Source organism: Eptatretus burgeri, chromosome 1 (assembly GCF_056783735.1).
Source record: "Eptatretus burgeri isolate ZD-2024b chromosome 1, Ebu_testis_v1, whole genome shotgun sequence".
Taxonomy (NCBI): domain Eukaryota; kingdom Metazoa; phylum Chordata; class Myxini; order Myxiniformes; family Myxinidae; genus Eptatretus; species Eptatretus burgeri.
The window spans coordinates 104,438,132-104,445,631 of record NC_140961.1 but is presented as its reverse complement, the minus strand read 5'-3'; the positions used below and the strand labels follow the sequence as shown (position 1 = coordinate 104,445,631).

At 40.5% G+C, this 7,500-nt stretch overlaps 1 protein-coding gene across 7 annotated transcripts in view; it reads left to right on the top strand.

Moving 5' to 3' along the window:
• The window catches only part of LOC147035098 (uncharacterized), a 48,935-nt gene extending 47,469 nt beyond the window's left edge, over positions 1-1,466 (top strand). For 5 of the 7 annotated variants that reach the window (XR_015061304.1, XR_015061303.1, XR_015061302.1 and 2 more), the window contains one exon: positions 607-1,102. The gene's annotated coding sequence lies outside the window, so the exon portion shown is untranslated. Of the gene's footprint in view, positions 1-606; positions 1,103-1,132 lie in introns of those variants that run through there. The other 2 variants (XR_015061305.1, XM_085893553.1) reach the window with 1 other exon arrangement.
• Positions 1,467-7,500: the final 6,034 nt, after the last annotated feature.

Below are 7,500 nucleotides of genomic sequence, written 5' to 3'. Positions count from 1 at the left end.
TGACTCAAAAGGACTATCGAGCATAAATTCTGGATTAAACCGGTACACTGAAACAATTAAACCAGGAATCGTCATCCTGATAGCACTGTTGGTAAGCTCAGATGACGATTCGATCAGAATGAAAACTTGACCTTTGGCTTCTCATTCTGCTGATTTGGATTACAAAAGGCAATTTTTCAAAAAAGAATAATTTAAACGGCATCAAGACTTCAGCACCCAAGCGGTGCTCAGTTTGGCATGAGGAAGTGAACATTCAGTCTGCATGCCTGCACACTTTACACCCCCTCCACCAATGTAGTACTTGTGAGTCAAAACTGTGTTTGAAAAATAATCTGCCACTAGAATAAAAGAAAAACAAAAAAATTAACCGTGCGATGCAAGCTCCTGACTGTAGATCATCTGGGGAATGCAGGCAGGCTGGGTGTGTACTCTTGCACATTCCTCAGGTACAACGAGTGCTATAGGGGACGCCGTGTTTATTATAAAGGCTAAGGTCTCTTGCATAGACTATTTGTTATGACAACCTATGGGTTTTACCCTGACAGATGAAATAATATAGCAATGCAAGTTCCAAATGACTAGGGAGCAATTATGTACACCTTGCAGGCTCTCAGGACCAAAGACATTGGAAAATGTTCAGCATTGGAGCTGGTAGCTCAACATTGCACAGGACGTTAACTTCACATCCCCAAAGATCTGTGTTCCAAGTCCAGATGTTAATATTATATTTATTGGGTGATTATGTATTCCCAAGTTGCAGTGGTACCAAACTCAAACACATAAAATATCACCCAGGTTACTGGATAAACTCTGGATATGAGGATGTGTAATAATGTCCATTCTGAGTGCTAAGGATAAATCATTTTCTTGATTCTTTTCAACGTATATGAGATGAGGATTCACCTTACCAGCTGTCTTATTATCTTTCGGGATTTCAATTAGTTCTCAAATGTTAATATAAGCATATATTGTTCATAAAGAAAAACATCTTTTCTAACTCATTGTATACACATATTTATTGAAAAATAAAAAGATGGTATTTCCTGGAAAATTGTGAGTATCTTGTTCATATAGCATTTTCAGTGCCCTTCATACAACATGTACAAGCCATAGCCATATACGTCTTGTGCAGATCGGTCACTGCAGTCCTGCTCGGGGGGCATCTATTTATTACGTACGCACAGAAACGAAGGGGGGTTTCGAGCCGATGATACTTAGGTGCAAAAGGATCAAGACCTGAGGAAGTTCATGGGCCATGGATGAAACGTTGCCTGAGGCAATGTCTACTCTTTCATATTTGTTATAAAATCAAAGTAATGCAATTCTTGGGTTGCTGTGCTTTTTTGCTTTCTTCCATGGATAATGGATCCCCATCACTCTAATTTAATGTGCAGCATTGATGAAACTTATGGACTGCACACCATGAAGTTGCAATGCCTTTTATAAAAAATATAAAAAACAGCTTGTGTCTTCATCTGAAAATATATTACATCTGACTTTTGGGAAGTGCTGTGCTAAACTCGTGCACATTTTGCCCTCCATTAAAGAGTTGCAAGGTCTGAAACCTCATGTAAGCAACAGGCTTCTGTTTTCTAGAGGAAAATAATGGAGGATGGGTGCCTCAATGAAACACACAGGAGTCACAGGCAGGCCTGGATTAAGGCCATGAGGGACCTACGTCAAAAGGAGGGGGAGAGCTCAAGTAGGTAACACATATTGCATTAAAAAATCATAAATTCATCAAACTAATCCATTTAAGCATACTGTTATGGTTGTGTGGGTAGATGGAGGAATTTCATAGGAAAGATAGGATTGTATATTTGCTTGGTCCATGGACGTGTAGGAGACATCTCTATGTAAATTAAGTAGGGAAACTATGAGGTAAAGTTTTACTTGTCACTACACGGGGGATGGTACTGTGTTAATTAGGTTGGGTCGAAGACTAATTTGTCCCAGTATGTAATTACCCCCTGTGACCTTTTCCTACGTTTTTGCATTTACAAGCCAGCAATAACAGGAATCATGTCCTTAAAAAACAACAAGCGGGCCAAATGTGCCGAGCAGGCAGAAGCCCCACCTTCCCAGTTTCATGCCAACAAAGCCATGCCTGGAAGTGGATGATTGATGGGCATGACATTAGAAGCGAGGAGGAAGAGGAGATTGTTTAGTTGGGTTGAGTTTTAGGTGTGAGGGACGTGGTCGAGACTGTGACGTGAATGAGGAGGTGGCGGTTGGAAGAGAAGGGCATTACGCTTGCTTCTCCTCGACAGGACGAAGAAGGCTGCATGATTCTCATGTTCGTGCTGTGTGAATTTGCCCGCGTGCTGGAGAAAGACGCTAGCCATCCACTGTTCGGCTGAGCCGTGAAGTGTGTACGTTTCTGAGGAGGGAAGGAGAGCGTGCCTCGAGGCCTGATCACGGGGTCTCAGAAATCGTCTTGTCATGTGGGCCATTGTTGTGAATAGACCAGGTGCAAGAGAGGAACGGTCGGCATACTCACTCGTTAGGAGAAGCTACACTGCGGTTCGTGAGCCCTGACGTTGAATACAGTCTCCGAATTGCCTCCTGTGCATTTCCCACCACGAGAGATCATGCGGTTCGATCGTAAAGTCCGACAACATCACTTCTGGACCCAAAGATAAGTGCCAGGAGAAAGGGAGTATTTTTCTTTTCTTTATTCTTTTCCTGTTGTCCATTTTTGTGTCTGAGTGTGGAGGCCCCTCAAATAGGAAATTCGATTTAGTTTACCTTACATTCTGTTTTTATTATTACACCTTGAATTATTACCATTGTAAATATTTGATTTTCATTAAAAACCCGTATTTATTTAAGTTGGCGATGATGTGCATGATGGCGATGTGGAAAAACGAGTTGTGAATTTGTTTGGAAAAAAAATCTTTCCAATGTGGCTATGGCTGGTACAGTTTTCGTGCAGATCTCAGTTGTTCATATTTGTAGCTAACCATCTCTAAGAGAAATTTTAATGTAAGATTTTTGAGATATATGAGGATTGGCCGCCGTGATGATGCAATGAATATGGTAATGACACGTTTGCCATTGTGCATTTAGCGTATAAAACTAACCTTATTTCATAAGTCAAATAACTGCCCAAATACAGCAATGGAGTATCAGGAGGAACCCAAACGGACAAAGATGGAGTGATCAGGAGGAACCTGGATAGGATTCGAGTTTCAGCCACTACTCCACTACCCTCAAATCCATCCAGGTGCAGCCAAGTGAGCCTTCCAGAAACTATTTGCAAGATTCACCCCTCCATAGACAAAGGAAAAGAAAGGGAGAGAGGTGAAGGACAGAAAGAAAGAGAGCTGGAGGACAGAAGAAAAAAGATATGGAGGACAGAAAAAAAAACACTCACAAACACACCAACAGAAAATACCCACACCACATACCAACAGAATATACCCACACCACATACCAACAAAAAGCACACACCTACCCCACTCACAGCAGAAATACCTTACGTGTGTGTGTGTGTGTGTGTGTGTGTGTGTGTGTGTGTGTGTGTGTCTGTCGAAGAAGAGGTCCAATAATTCTACAAGAGCTCAATCATTTAATGGGCTATTGGGCTCCATATGTCAAAGAAGAAAAGGAAAAAAAGCATAGCCAACCAATAATACATTTTTTCCAAGTGCCCGTCCACCAATTTTGCATTTTAGGAAAGAGAAAATGTAGTCTCAGGTGTTGCTGGTGCAGACGAGTGTCGACTTGCATCAGCGGACAGGTAAACAATGGATGAAATCAACAGAACATCTGAAACATCAGCTTCCCCTTGCCTGCCACAATGGTTAACACATCTCAATCAAACAGCCATTTGATTTCATGAATTGTTTTTTTCTTACAGGATCTAAGTCTCTTAGTTGGGCTCTCTCTCACACACACACGCACACGCACACGCACACGCACACGCACACGCACATGCACACACACACACACACACACACTGGATGATATAATGCATGCAATTGTACAGGATCAATCCCCAAATAATCAAACTTACTGAGAAAGCAATGGAGCTATACAATACCACAATGATACTGCAGCACTCCAATGGAAATCTGATCAAAATACCAGAAGTGAAGATACATCACGGGACCTTCCAGGGTGATAGCCTTTTGCCCCTCCTGTTTTGCCTGGCCCTGGATGTACTGATCAACCTCATAAATGAGCAAGGACACAGATACATCCTCATGTCCAATAAGAGTGTCCAAAGAGACAAGAAAGGTGACATCTACTGTGCATGGATGATCTAAAACTCTTTCCGCCAAACGATGAAATATTGGTAGAACAACTGAAATTAGTGAAACAGTATTCCGACAACAGTAGAATGGAATTTGGCCTAGATAAGTGTGCCAATACAAGTGCACATTCTTACAAGTAAACCACCAAAAATGGACAACACACACAAAAAATTGACTGAACCACAACAATTCAAGAACAAGAGAATATAGCATCATACAAATATGTCGGAGTTGAAGAGGGCCAAATATGTCACAAACAAATGTCCAAAACAATTACCAAATAATAGCTGCATTGAACGAGGCTGATCCTGAAAACATATCTCACCCCGAGAAACAAAATCAGAGCCATCAACCAATCAGCAATACCAGCATTCCAATGCAGCTACAGAATAATAAACTTGCCACAAACACAAATCAACAAACTAAACATCAAAACAAGGAAACTCTACACCATCCACAAAATGTTCCACAAAAAAATAATCAGTACTTACCGTGAATATACCTGCCAAGACGAGGTAGCTGCCTGATGGAGCTTCACCAAGTGCACAGAATGACAACTGTATGATTGGCTGAGTGAGTGAAAAGTTCAACAGACGACAGAATCCAATTTGTATGTAAACACGAAGACCGCATGCCAGATAAGGTATCCCTAACCCACGAGCAAAAATTTTCCAAACACAGTTACAAATGCAAGATGTCACACATGAAACCGAAACGGCAATGAATATATAGTCCCATTGATTGCAAAAAAAGACGAAAGAAAAATATAAAGTGAGATATCAAGAGATATATACTGACAACTGGGAGAATGACAAAAGAGCAAGAAGACATACATATATATATATATATATATATATATATATATATATATATATATATATATATATATATATATATATATATATATATATATATATATATATATATATGTGGGTTGGACAGATTGGGCATAGACAAAGAAGGCTCATTGGAATGGCAAAGAAGATGTCAGCTCAATTGCGATGCAGAACGAATCATTATAAATGCCCAAGATCAAGGACACTACACGAATGGCTTTAAGAAAATGGCAGGACTGAATCAGAAAAGTGTACGTTCTGCACAAGTGTAGGTTCTGCAATGTAGAAACAAAGCACGAGCCACTTCTTATCAAGATGTAAAAAACTCATGTCAGAACAGCTGTACACACAAAGGCACAACAGTTTATCAAGTAATCCACTAGCAGATGTGCAAAAACTTCATTATCCCAGTGCCACAAAACTCATGGAAACATGAACGAAAAGCGATAATTGAGAACAAGGAAGTAATACTCAAATACGAGCTGATGATCCCATCGAGCGTGAACATAGAAAACAAAGCAGTGCAACCAGATATAGTAATTAGGAATAAAAAGAGAAAAAAATTGTCATTGCTAATTGGGGTATTAGTACCCAGCGATTTTGGCTGAAACGATACAGAAATAAAGACAATGACCAAATATCAAGACCTCAAAAATGAAGTGAAAGACCCTGGAATCAGAAGTGTGCCAAATTTGTGCCAGTGATTATTGGAGCATGGTAATGATGAAGAAGAACCGTGTGGGGATCTTAAAAACATCCCTGTGGATATTAATACAAACAAATAGCATTTGGAAGCTGTCCGGGGCTCAGTGACGATCCTGAAAAAGAGCCCTCAGAACAAAATTTTGAGAACAAAACCTCACAGCTTGGTCCATGAATCATGCCCCCCCCGCCCCCCCCTTTACGGAAATGAAGGTGGATACTTTGAGACCTACGAGAACTGTGTTCCACCTCTGAAACCCGCATATGGAGATAACAACCAAACAGACACACACGTACACACACACACCCACGTACACACAGGCTAATCATTGAGACACAACACAGTACACAGGAGTGTGAGACGAGACAAACAATCACTGAGCTTGGAGGAAGTGCCGCCATTTCTTGGGGTACTCTGGGTACGAGCAACATCATAACAATGGCGCTACCTTTCTCACCGCACTCAGTGGGTCATTTCCTCATATCCATGGATGCCAACCTATGGGGATTGTCTGTGCTCTTATCAACTACAAATGGGTGTGGTGTGTGTGTGTGTGTGTGTGTGTGTGTGTGTGTGTGTGTGTGTGTGTGTGTGTGTGTGTGTGTGTGTGTGTGTGCGTGCGCGTGTGCGCGCCTGTTTGTTGTATGAGGCCTGTTTTTCGTGGAGTTGTACTGGAGCTTTCTAACGTGGAGTGTGATACACCGAAATGATCATCATGATCTCCTTAGTTGATTCGGCTAATTAACTACAAAGAACCCTGAAGAATTCCCATGTTTTAAATGCACGCCGTGTTAAGGTGTATAGAACATCTTAATGCACCCTTCCACAGCATGGCATTCTAATTACAAAATAAATAACAAATATACAATGATAACATTGTCACAAAGCATATAATAATTAACACTAATAATATTAACTACGGTAATAGTAATATAAGTATCATTTGGCAATAAATAATAAAGGGCATTTAATCCCTGCCCTGGCTCAAGCACATCAGGGCTTGCTGAAAGGCAAGCTAAAGTTTCAAGCACTGCAGCAGGTACATAGGTATGCTACAAGACTGTGAAGACCAATGAAAATTTGGCCAATGGATCAACGGGCCCACTATTCTTATAAAATCCTCAGCATCAAGCAAGGCATCCCATTTTTAAAGTCTTTGGCATGACTCGTATGGTATCATATTGTTTATTCTATTTTTGCACTTCACTCATCCCCATCGCTCTAATATAATCTCCAATCTCATCTAATATATATAGATGGAACTCCTACCCCACCCACACAGATTTCATGCTATTTTTTTCTTTGCATCAAGTGACACATTGTCAATGCTATATGAACATGGAAGAGAAGGAGACGACTATGTGGAGTAATTTTCAGCATATTTCATTCTTCCCTGGAAAACAATCGATCTACCGCTTGTAGACTGAGAAGGGAATCGTGTCGTATGGAAGTCCGATTGTTACTCTACACAATGATCTCATATGGTTGCCATGAAAGAAAAATAGCTTGTTGACACATTGTGTGTCAAACATTTTGGGATGGAAAAAAAAGAACCATCATTCAGGTAATTGGGATACCCTTAAAACTTTCGAGGATAAAATATTGCAAATTTAACCAATAAGTTTCATATCGGTCTTTTTTGAGAAAGTAACATTAGGGAGTATAAGAACTTCCTCGACAGTAAACAAATCTAAATACCTAC